Below are 12343 nucleotides of genomic sequence, written 5' to 3'. Positions count from 1 at the left end.
TACCTGAGATGAGTCTCACTGAGTTAGGTGGTCTCCCTCTCTAACCTCTGTTACCTGAGGTGAGTCTCACTGAGTTAGGTAGTCTCCCTCTCTAACCCCTGTTACCTGAGGTGAGTCTCACTGAGTTAGGTGGTCTCCCTCTCTAACCCCTGTTACCTGAGATGAGTCTCACTGAGTTAGGTGGTCTCCCTCTCTAACCCCTGTTACCTGAGGTGAGTCTCACTGAGTTAGGTGGTCTCCCTCTCTAACCCCTGTCACCTGAGGTGAGTCTCACTGAGTTAGGTGGTCTCCCCCTGTTACCTGAGATGAGTCTCACTGAGTTAGGTGGTCTCCCTCTCTAACCCCTGTTACCTGAGGTGAGTCTCACTGAGTTAGGTTTTCTCCCTCTCTAACCCCTGTTACCTGAGGTGAGTCTCACTGAGTTAGGTGGTCTCCCCCTGTCACCTGAGGTGAGTCTCACTGAGTTAGGTGGTCTCCCTCTCTAACCCCTGTCACCTGAGGTGAGTCTCACTGAGTTAGGTGGTCTCCCCCTGTTACCTAAGATGAGTCTCACTGAGTTAGGTGGTCTCCCTCTCTAACCCCTGTTACCTGAGGTGAGTCTCCCTGAGTTAGGTGGTCTCCCTCTCTAACCCCTGTTACCTGAGGTGAGTCTCACTGAGTTAGGTGGTCTCCCTCTCTAACCCCTGTCACCTGAGGTGAGTCTCACTGAGTTAGGTGGTCTCCCCCTGTTACCTGAGGTGAGTCTCACTGAGTTAGGTGGTCTCCCTCTCTAACCCCTGTCACCTGAGGTGAGTCTCCCTGAGTTAGGTGGTCTCCCTCTCTAACCCCTGTTACCTGAGGTGAGTCTCACTGAGTTAGGTGGTCTCCCTCTCTAACCCCTGTTACCTGAGGTGAGTCTCACTGAGTTAGGTAGTCTCCCTCTCTAACCCCTGTTACCTGAGGTGAGTCTCACTGAGTTAGGTGGTCTCCCTCTCTAACCCCTGTTACCTGAGATGAGTCTCACTGAGTTAGGTGGTCTCCCTCTCTAACCCCTGTTACCTGTGGTGAGTCTCACTGAGTTAGGTGGTCTCCCTCTCTAACCCCTGTTACCTGAGATGAGTCTCACTGAGTTAGGTGGTCTCCCTCTCTAACCCCTGTCACCTGAGGTGAGTCTCACTGAGTTAGGTGGTCTCCCCCGTTACCTGAGATGAGTCTCACTGAGTTAGGTGGTCTCCCTCTCTAACCCCTGTTACCTGAGGTGAGTCTCACTGAGTTAGGTGGTCTCCCCCTGTTACCTGAGGTGAGTCTCACTGAGTTAGGTGGTCTCCCTCTCTAACCCCTGTTACCTGAGGTGAGTCTCACTGAGTTAGGTGGTCTCCCTCTCTAACCCCTGTTACCTGAGGTGAGTCTCCCTGAGTTAGGTGGTCTCCCTCTCTAACCCCTGTTACCTGAGGTGAGTCTCACTGAGTTAGGTGGTCTCCCTCTCTAACCCCTGTCACCTGAGGTGAGTCTCCCTGAGTTAGGTGGTCTCCCTCTCTAACCCCTGTTACCTGAGGTGAGTCTCACTGAGTTAGGTGGTCTCCCCCTGTTACCTGAGGTGAGTCTCACTGAGTTAGGTGGTCTCCCTCTCTAACCCCTGTTACCTGAGGTGAGTCTCACTGAGTTAGGTGGTCTCCCTCTCTAACCCCTGTTACCTGAGGTGAGTCTCCCTGAGTTAGGTGGTCTCCCTCTCTAACCCCTGTTACCTGAGGTGAGTCTCACTGAGTTAGGTGGTCTCCCTCTCTAACCCCTGTCACCTGAGGTGAGTCTCCCTGAGTTAGGTGGTCTCCCTCTCTAACCCCTGTTACCTGAGGTGAGTCTCCCTGAGTTAGGTGGTCTCCCTCTCTAACCCCTGTTACCTGAGGTGAGTTTCACTGAGTTAGGTGGTCTCCCTCTCTAACCCCTGTCACCTGAGGTGAGTCTCACTGAGTTAGGTGGTCTCCCCCTGTTACCTGAGGTGAGTCTCACTGAGTTAGGTAGTCTCCCTCTCTAACCCCTGTTACCTGAGGTGAGTCTTACTGAGTTAGGTAGTCTCCCTCTCTAACCCCTGTTACCTGAGGTGAGTCTCACTGAGTTAGGTAGTCTCCCTCTCTAACCCCTGTTACCTGAGATGAGTCTCACTGAGTTAGGTAGTCTCCCTCTCTAACCCCTGTTACCTGAGGTGAGTCTCCCTGAATTAGGTGGTCTCCCTCTCTAACCCCTGTTACCTGAGGTGAGTCTCACTGAGTTAGGTGGTCTCCCTCTCTAACCCCTGTCACCTGAGGCGAGTCTCCCTGAGTTAGGTGGTCTCCCTCTCTAACCCCTGTTACCCGAGGTGAGTCTCACTGAGTTAGGTGGTCTCCCTCTCTAACCCCTGTCACCTGAGGTGAGTCTCACTGAGTTAGGTAGTCTCCCTCTCTAACCCCTGTTACCTGAGGTGAGTCTCACTGAGTTAGGTGGTCTCCCTCTTTAACCCCTGTTACCTGAGATGAGTCTCACTGAGTTAGGTGGTCTCCCTCTCTAACCTCTGTTACCTGAGGTGAGTCTCACTGAGTTAGGTAGTCTCCCTCTCTAACCCCTGTTACCTGAGGTGAGTCTCACTGAGTTAGGTGGTCTCCCTCTCTAACCCCTGTTACCTGAGATGAGTCTCACTGAGTTAGGTGGTCTCCCTCTCTAACCCCTGTTACCTGAGGTGAGTCTCACTGAGTTAGGTGGTCTCCCTCTCTAACCCCTGTCACCTGAGGTGAGTCTCACTGAGTTAGGTGGTCTCCCCCTGTTACCTGAGATGAGTCTCACTGAGTTAGGTGGTCTCCCTCTCTAACCCCTGTTACCTGAGGTGAGTCTCACTGAGTTAGGTTTTCTCCCTCTCTAACCCCTGTTACCTGAGGTGAGTCTCACTGAGTTAGGTGGTCTCCCCCTGTTACCTGAGATGAGTCTCACTGAGTTAGGTGGTCTCCCTCTCTAACCCCTGTTACCTGAGGTGAGTCTCACTGAGTTAGGTGGTCTCCCTCTCTAACCCCTGTTACCTGAGGTGAGTCTCACTGAGTTAGGTGGTCTCCCCCTGTTACCTGAGGTGAGTCTCACTGAGTTAGGTGGTCTCCCTCTCTAACCCCTGTTACCTGAGGTGAGTCTCACTGAGTTAGGTGGTCTCCCTCTCTAACCCCTGTCACCTGAGGTGAGTCTCCCTGAGTTAGGTGGTCTCCCTCTCTAACCCCTGTTACCTGAGGTGAGTCTCACTGAGTTAGGTGGTCTCCCTCTCTAACCCCTGTCACCTGAGGTGAGTCTCCCTGAGTTAGGTGGTCTCCCTCTCTAACCCCTGTTACCTGAGGTGAGTCTCACTGAGTTAGGTGGTCTCCCTCTCTAACCCCTGTTACCTGAGGTGAGTCTCACTGATTTAGGTAGTCTCCCTCTCTAACCCCTGTTACCTGAGGTGAGTCTCACTGAGTTAGGTGGTCTCCCTCTCTAACCCCTGTTACCTGAGATGAGTCTCACTGAGTTAGGTGGTCTCCCCCTCTTACCTGAGATGAGTCTCACTGAGTTAGGTGGTCTCCCTCTCTAACCCCTGTCACCTGAGATGAGTCTCAGTGAGTTAGGTAGTCTCCCTCTCTAACCCCTGTTACCTGAGGTGAGTCTCCCTGAGTTAGGTGGTCTCCCTCTCTAACCCCTGTTACCTGAGGTGAGTCTCACTGAGTTAGGTGGTCTCCCTCTCTAACCCCTGTTACCTGAGGTGAGTCTCACTGAGTTAGGTGGTCTCACCTGTTACCTGAGGTGAGTCTCACTGAGTTAGGTGGTCTCCCTCTCTAACCCCTGTTACCTGAGGTGAGTCTCACTGAGTTAGGTGGTCTCCCTCTCTAACCCCTGTCACCTGAGGTGAGTCTCACTGAGTTAGGTGGTCTCCCTCTCTAACCCCTGTTACCTGAGGTGAGTCTCACTGAGTTAGGTAGTCTCTCTCTCTAACCCCTGTCACCTGAGGTGAGTCTCACTGAGTTAGGTAGTCTCCCTCTCTAACCCCTGTTACCTGAGGTGAGTCTCACTGAGTTAGGTGGTCTCCCTCTCTAACCCCTGTTACCTGAGGTGAGTCTCACTGAGTTAGGTGGTCTCCCTCTCTAACCCCTGTTACCTGAGGTGAGTCTCACTGAGTTAGGTGGTCTCCCTCTCTAACCCCTGTTACCTGAGGTGAGTCTCACTGAGTTAGGTGGTCTCCCTCTCTAACCCCTGTTACCTGAGGTGAGTCTCCCTGAGTTAGGTGGTCTCCCTCTCTAACCCCTGTTACCTGAGGTGAGTCTCACTGAGTTAGGTGGTCTCCCCCTGTTACCTGAGGTGAGTCTCACTGAGTTAGGTGGTCTCCCTCTCTAACCCCTGTTACCTGAGATGAGTCTCACTGAGTTAGGTCGTCTCCCTCTCTAACCCCTGTTACCTGAGGTGAGTCCTTGTCTAAGGTAGTGTACTATATAGGGAATAGGGTGCCATATGGTACATAAGGTCAGGATTCTAACAGGCTGACTTGTTCTGTGAGGATGTAGATATAACACACACACACACACACACACACACACACACACACGCACACGCACACACGCACACACACACACTCTTTCCAAATGAGGACTGACGTAGACTATGTAAAAATGTTACTGGATGTTTCCCAGCTTGGCTCAGCCAATTAGCTCGGCACGGCAGTCATTTCACCCAATGAGAGCATGACCATAACCCAGAGGAGTAGAGTAGCTAATACATGTAGGGCAAATGGCAACCTATTCCCTATTTAGTGCACAACCTTTGATCAGGGCCCTGTGAGGGCTAGTGGAACTAGAAAGGGAATAGGGTGCCATTTGGGATGAATAGTGTTAGTTCTCCAGCCAGCTAGGTTCATCAGAGTACGAGCAGCATCGTTCTCTAGACATTATGGGATGTTAGTTCTCCAGCCAGCTAGGTTCATCAGAGTACGAGCAGCATCGTTCTCTAGACATTATGGGATGTTAGTTCTCCAGACAGCTAGGTTCATCAGAGTACGAGCAGCTTGGTTCTCTAGACATTATGGGATGTTAGTTCTCCAGCTAGGTTCATCAGAGTACGAGCAGCATCGTTCTCTAGACATTATGGGATGTTAGTTCTCCAGCCTGCTAGGTTCATCAGAGTACGAGCAGCTTGGTTCTCTTGACATTATGGGATGTTAGTTCCCCAGCAAGCTAGGTTCATCTGAGTACGAGCAGCTTGGTTCTCTTGACATTATGGGATGTTAGTTCTCCAGCCAGCTAGGTTCATCAGAGTACGAGCAGCTTGGTTCTCTTGACATTATGGGATGTTAGTTCCCCAGCAAGCTAGGTTCATCAGAGTACGAGCAGCTTGGTTCTCTTGACATTATGGGATGTTAGTTCCCCAGCCAGCTAGGTTCATCAGAGTACGAGCCACTTCGTTCTCTTGACATTATGGGATGTTAGTTCCCCAGCAAGCTAGGTTCATCTGAGTACGAGCAGCTTGGTTTTCTTGACATTATGGGATGTTAGTTCTCCAGCCAGCTAGGTTCATCAGAGTACGAGCAGCTTGGTTCTCTTGACATTATGGGATGTTAGTTCCCCAGCCAGCTAGGTTCATCAGAGTACGAGCAGCATCGTTCTCTAGACATTATGGGATGTTAGTTCCCCAGCCAGCTAGGTTCATCAGAGTACGAGCAGCATCGTTCTCTAGACATTATGGGATGTTAGTTCCCCAGCCAGCTAGGTTCATCAGAGTACGAGCAGCTTGGTTCTCTTGGCATTATGGGATGTTAGTTCCCCAGCCAGCTAGGTTCATCAGAGTACGAGCCACTTCGTTCTCTTGACATTATGGGATGTTAGTTCCCCAGCAAGCTAGGTTCATCTGAGTACGAGCAGCTTGGTTCTCTTGACATTATGGGATGTTAGTTCTCCAGCCAGCCAGGTTCATCAGAGTACGAGCAGCATCGTTCTCTTGACATTATGGGATGTTAGTTCCCCAGCAAGCTAGGTTCATCAGAGTACGAGCAGCTTGGTTCTCTTGACATTATGGGATGTTAGTTCCCCAGCCAGCTAGGTTCATCAGAGTACGAGCAGCATCGTTCTCTAGACATTATGGGATGTTAGTTCTCCAGCCTGCTAGGTTCATCAGAGTACGAGCAGCTTCGTTCTCTTGACATTATGGGATGTTAGTTCCCCAGCCAGCTAGGTTCATCAGAGTACGAGCAGCATCGTTCTCTAGACATTATGGGATGTTAGTTCTCCAGCCTGCTAGGTTCATCAGAGTACGAGCAGCTTCGTTCTCTTGACATTATGGGATGTTAGTTCCCCAGCAAGCTAGGTTCATCTGAGTACGAGCAGCTTAATTTTCTTGACATTTTCTAAGAGGCGCTGTCTCTTCGGGCTAGATAAAGTTAATTGGCCCACATGAAAAGACATTTGAAGTCTGTCCTTTCAAAGGAACGCTTCTTCCTTAGGAACGGAAGTTGGTGGTGTAGTCGACAGCCAAATCATCTTCTGGAGGTAATGAGCTGTAGTGTGAACTGAACTCTCTCTCTCTCCTGATGAGATGTTGGTTTAGTTCTGACAGGGTGCATGAGAACATGTCTCGTCATATCAGGTTCTTATGGGAATGAAAGGAAGTGTTTGCAGAGAGAGAGAGAGAGAGAGAGAGAGAGAGAGAGAGAGAGAGAGAGAGAGAGAGAGAGAGAGAGAGAGAGAGAGAGAGAGAGAGAGAGAGAGAGAGAGAGAGAGAGAGAGAGAGAGAGAGAGAGAGAGAGAGAGAGAGAGAGAGAGAGAGAGAGAGAGAGAGAGAGAGAGAGAGAGAGAGAGAGAGAGAGAGAGAGAGAGAGAGAGAGAGAGAGAGAGAGAGAGAGAGAGAGAGAGAGAGAGAGAGAGAGAGACAGAGAGAGAGCCATAGAGAGAGAGAGAGAGCCAGCATTAACAATCAGAGGGCAGAGTGTAAACTGGTCCCAATGCGTCCTCCCTGGGCCAGCATTAACAATCAGAGGGCAGAGTGTAAACTGGTCCCAATCCCTCCCTGGGCTAGCATTAACAATCAGAGGGAAGAGTGTAAACTGGTCCCAATCCCTCCCTGGGCTAGCATTAACAATCAGAGGGCAGAGTGTAAACTGGTCCCAATCCCTCCCTGGGCTAGCGTTAACAATCAGAGGGCAGAGTGTAAACTGGTCCCAATCCCTCCCTGGGCTAGCATTAACAATCAGAGGGCAGAGTGTAAACTGGTCCCAATCCCTCCCTGGGCTAGCATTAACAATCAGAGGGCAGAGTGTAAACTGGTCCCAATCCCTCCCTGGGATAGCATTAACAATCAGAGGGCAGAGTGTAAACTGGTCCCAATCTCTTTTGCTAACTCTTTATTACACCAGATTAGACATGACAATTCCATCAAGAGTTGGCAAGAGATCAGAACTAGACCGGCACCAGGCTACATCCAATTGTTTTAGTAGCTACTATCATGTCTCATCGTCACAACTCCCGTACGGGCTCGGGAGAGACGAAGGTTGAAAGCCATGCGTCCTCCGATACACAACCCAACCAAGCCGCACTGCTTCTTAACACAGCACGCATCCAACCCGGAAGCCAGCCGCACCAATGTGTCTGGCAACCTTGGTTAGCGCGCACTGCGCCCGGCCCGCCACAGAGTCTCTGATGGCACAGCTGGCGCTGCAGTACAGCGCCCTTAACCACTGTGCCACCCGGGAGGCCCGAGACTCCTCTTTTATGGCATTGGGACTTTTTATTTATTTATCCGTTATTTCACCCGGTAAGTTGACTGAGAACACGTTCTCATTTACAGCAACGACCTGGGGAATAGTTACAGGGGGGAGGAATTAGCCAATAGGAAACTGGCTTGTAATATTTCCTGTATAATAGTACGCTTGAGTCCTTACTTGTGTATTTCATATTTCTTATGTTTTTTTTTTTTTAGTATTGATTATTGATTATTGCATTGCTGGGTTTTTGGAGTTAGCAAGAAAGGCATTTCACTGTACTTGTGCGTCTGACATTAAAAACGTCTCTCTAAAATCAGGACTCAAGTGGAGCGTTCCCTGATGGGTGAGCGTTCCCTGATGGGTGAGCGTTCCCTGATGGGTGAGCGTCCCTGATGGGTGAGCGTCCCCTGATGGGTGAGCGTCCCCTGATGGGTGAGCGTCCCCTGATGGGTGAGCGTTCCCTGATGGGGTGAGCGTTCCCTGATGGGGTGAGCGTTCCCTGATGGGGTGAGCGTTCCCTGATGGGTGAGCGTTCCCTGATGGGTGAGCGTTCCCTGATGGGGTGAGCGTTCCCTGATGGGTGAGCGTTCCCTGATGGGTGAGCGTCCCCTGATGGGTGAGCGTTCCCTGATGGGTGAGCGTTCCCTGATGGGTGAGCGTCCACTGATGGGTGAGCGTTCCCTGATGGGTGAGCGTTCCCTGATGGGTGAGTAAACTGTGTTGTGCCACGGTCCAGTTTTAAACTCGGGACCTGTAGTCTGTGTCACCGTTAAGACATGGCTACCAGGTGGCGACTGACTGAGGGAGTTACAGTACAACAAGCCCCACATAGTGGCGCCCAGTCTCCTTCCTGGCCCAACCTGTGCTGTTCTGAGAGGGTCACAGGTCCATCTCCATGCTCCCTTTGAGGTAGAGGTGGTCGCCCCCTTCTGGTCTGGCATGGAGCTGCTCCTTCCTCTGATAGACGGTCAGCTTGCAGTCACGCCTGGTAAGGGTCGTCTCAAATGCCACCCTATTCCCTATATAGTGCACTACTTTAGACCAGAGCCCCTATTCCCTATATAGTGCACTACTTTAGACCAGAGCCCTATTCCCTATATAGTGCACTACTTTAGACCAGAGCCCTATTCCCTATATAGTGCACTACTTTAGACCAGAGCCCTATTCCCCATAATAGTACACTACTTTAGACCAGAGCCCTATTCCCTATATAGTACACTACTTTAGACCAGAGCCCTATTCCCTATATAGTACACTACTTTAGACCAGAGCCCTATTCCCTATATAGTGCACTACTTTAGACCAGAGCCCTATTCCCTATATAGTACACTACTTTAGACCAGAGCCCTATTCCCTATATAGTACACTACTTTTGACCAGAGCCCTATTCCCTATGTAGTACACTACTTTAGACCAGAGCCCTATTCCCTATATAGTACACTACTTTAGACCAGAGCCCTATTCCCTATATAGTACACTACTTTAGACCAGAGCCCTATTCCCTATATAGTGCACTACTTTTGACCGGAGCCCTATAGTACCACACTATAAAGGGGTTATGGCACCTTTTGGGACGAACCCAAGGTGAATCCTCCCAACCCCTCTCCCACTTCTCAGGGAGGCCTGAAACCAGAGACCTATTTAGGGATGTGAGAAACTCTGAACCCTACAGATATAAATAAACTGTGGAGTCAGAGGCTTAGCTTTCACTACACCTGTAAACTAACCTGCAGAGTAAACTAACCTGTAGAGTAAACTAACTGTAGAGTAAACTAACCTGCAGAGTAAACTAACCTGTAAACTAACCTGTAGAGTAAACTAACCTGCAGAGTAAACTAACCTGTAGAGTAAACTAACCTGTAGAGTAAACTAACCCGTAGTAAACTAACCCGTAGAGTAAACTAACCCGTAGAGTAAAACTAACCCGTAGAGTAAACTAACCCGTAGAGTAAACTAACCCGTAGAGTAAACTAACCCGTAGAGTAAACTAACCCGTAGAGTAAACTAACCTGTAGAGGAAACTAACCTGTAGAGTAAACTAACCCGTAGAGTAAACTAACCTGCAGAGTAAACTAACCCGTAGAGTAAACTAACCTGTAGAGTAAACTAACCTGTAAACTAACCTGTAAAGTAACTAACCTGTAAAGTAAACTAACCTGTAAACTAACCCGTAGAGTAAACTAACCTGCAGAGTAAACTAACCTGTAGAGTAAACTAACCTGTAGAGTAAACTAACCTGTAAACTAACCTGTAAAGTAAACTAACCTGTAAAGTAAACTAACCTGTAAACTAACCCGTAGAGTAAGACGCTTAGCAGTATTTTGTTGAGTCTCTCCATATCCTTTTCTAGCTTTGATCTGGACACATTGCTGCCAGGCACCACAGGCATAAAGTTATATTTTTGGCCCATGAATTAGCTTTGATCTGGACAAATTGCTGCCAGGCACCACAGGCATAAAGTTATATTTTTGGCCCATGAATTAGCTTTGATCTGGACAAATTGCTGCCAGGCACCACAGGCATAAAGTTATATTTTTGGCCCATGAATTAGCTTTGATCTGGACAAATTGCTGCCAGGCACCACAGGCATAAAGTTATATTTTTGGCCCCATGAATTAGCTTTGATCTGGACAAATTGCTGCCAGGCACCACCAGGCATAAAGTTATATTTTTGGCCCATGAATTTTTCAAAAAGTAAAAATAAAAATGTCAAAAAGTTTTAAGAAAATGTTTATTGTCATTAGTTATCATACTAATGATCGCTCCTGAGGTACTGCATCTCAGTTCATCACTACAGTACCTGGTTCGAATCCAGGCTGAATCACATCCGGCCGTGATTAGGAGTCCCACAGGGCGGTTCACAAATGGCCCAGCGTCGTCCGGGTTTGGTCCGGGGTCCACCGTCATTGTAAATAAGAATTTGTTCTTAACTGGCATTGCCTTGTTAAATAATACTACTAAAAGCCATGAATTGTAACCACTGGACATACATCGATCATTTAAAAAACCAATTTAATAACGAATGTAACAAACTGAACTATATTTAGTAACTTAATTTGAAGAGATTGTGACTGGGTCTGAATACAGTAGCAAACGTTGAGACACACCTCCTCATTCAAGGGTTGACAGAATGACAAAGCTGTCATCAAGACCACAAAAAAGTGGCTACTTTGAAAAAATATCTGAAATATAAAATATATTTTGATTTGTTTAACACTGTTTTGGTTACGACATGATTCCACATGTGTTATTTCATAGTTTTGATGTCTTCAGTATTATTTCACAATGTAGAAAATAGTAAAAATAAAGAAAACCTCGTGAATGAGTAGGTGTGTCTAAAGGTTTGACTGGTACTGTGCTTGGCAGGGTAGATTCTGTGTTTCTAACTGCCATTTCCCGACAGACTCACCACACAACAACTCTGGTTCCTCATCTTCAGAAGCATCAGCGGTCACCAAATGGTGTGTGGTTATCCTTAGACCTATTTTCTTACTTATACATAGGGCTTAGTTGACGTGTCGTCCAATTTTTTTTTATTCTAGATGACATTTTCTCCTGAAAAAAATTGCATTTGAGTATTTTTGACAGATAGATGGTTTAATTCACAATCTGTTATGTATAAATCCAGTCGTGGAGTGTCCTAACAAAATTAAATCGCCTAAATATTTGTGACTTTAAACCCAGTGTCCAAAATAATGTATTTGCGTGATATGCAAATATGTGCATAAAAATTTAAAAAATGAAATATCACCTAATTTGCATATCTCAACATAATATTTCCAGGGGGGGTAAATTAAACAAAAAGTATTATATTTGTGTCCACGTTCAACCGGTAAAAGTTGATTGTGATGTGATTAAGGGTGTGGTGCCTGACCTTCCATAGAACAAATGGAGGAACTGCCCACCGGATCAAAGGAAGTTCCAAAGAGGAAGTGTGACGAAGCCCGAGATTTGATCTGCGAATCAGAAGCGTACGTCTCGGGGTCTGGCGGGAAGCTGCGTATAAACAAAACGGGAGGTGAGGGACGCACCCAAAACCCATGTAGGCCACCGCTTTAGACCAGAGCCCCATGGGGTCCTAGGAAGTAGTGAACTATACAGGTAACAGGGTTCCCCCGTTTGAGATAGATCTGATTCGTAGCTTCGAAGTGACTCGTTTCATTTCAGTCAACCAAACAACTCACGACTGTCGCATCCATCCTTTCAAACATGGTTTTATTTCCCCCTACGTTCAGTTATATTTGTGATAAACACAATGTTTTAATGTCTGGATCATTCGCCAATATCTCGGTTTGACAACTTCAAATGCTCCTCTTTAGCTCGCCGTCAAATCCCGATGGTGCCGTCCCTAATGCTGCCATAGCAACCTGGGAACATCTGGTAACTTATCGGTCACGATGTGGTTGGACAGACAGAGACAGGTAGACAGACAGACAGACAGAGAGAGACACAGACACAAACAGACAGACAGAGAGACAGAGCCAGGTAGACAGAGAGACAGGTAGACAGACAGAGACAGACAGAGCCAGACAGAGAGCCAAGTAGACAGACAGAGCCAGGTAGACAGACAGAGCCAGGTAGACAGACAGAGACAGACAGAGCCAGGTAGACAGACAGACAGACAGAGCCAGGTATACA

At 48.2% G+C, this 12343-nt stretch overlaps 1 protein-coding gene across 1 annotated transcript in view; it reads right to left on the bottom strand.

Annotated features, from left to right (window-relative positions):
- Positions 1–11903: 11903 nt before the first annotated feature.
- Positions 11904–12343, bottom strand: part of cnot4b (CCR4-NOT transcription complex, subunit 4b) — a 56780-nt gene continuing 56340 nt past the window's right edge. Inside the window, 1 exon segment of the mRNA XM_090201382.1 lies at positions 11904–12343. This exon segment is cut by the window's right edge and continues 715 nt beyond it. The gene's annotated coding sequence lies outside the window, so the exon portion shown is untranslated.

This window comes from Oncorhynchus mykiss, chromosome 15 (genome assembly GCF_057628025.1).
Source record: "Oncorhynchus mykiss isolate SJ-2025 chromosome 15, ASM5762802v1, whole genome shotgun sequence".
Taxonomy (NCBI): domain Eukaryota; kingdom Metazoa; phylum Chordata; class Actinopteri; order Salmoniformes; family Salmonidae; genus Oncorhynchus; species Oncorhynchus mykiss.
This window is presented reverse-complemented; position numbering and strand designations above follow the sequence as displayed.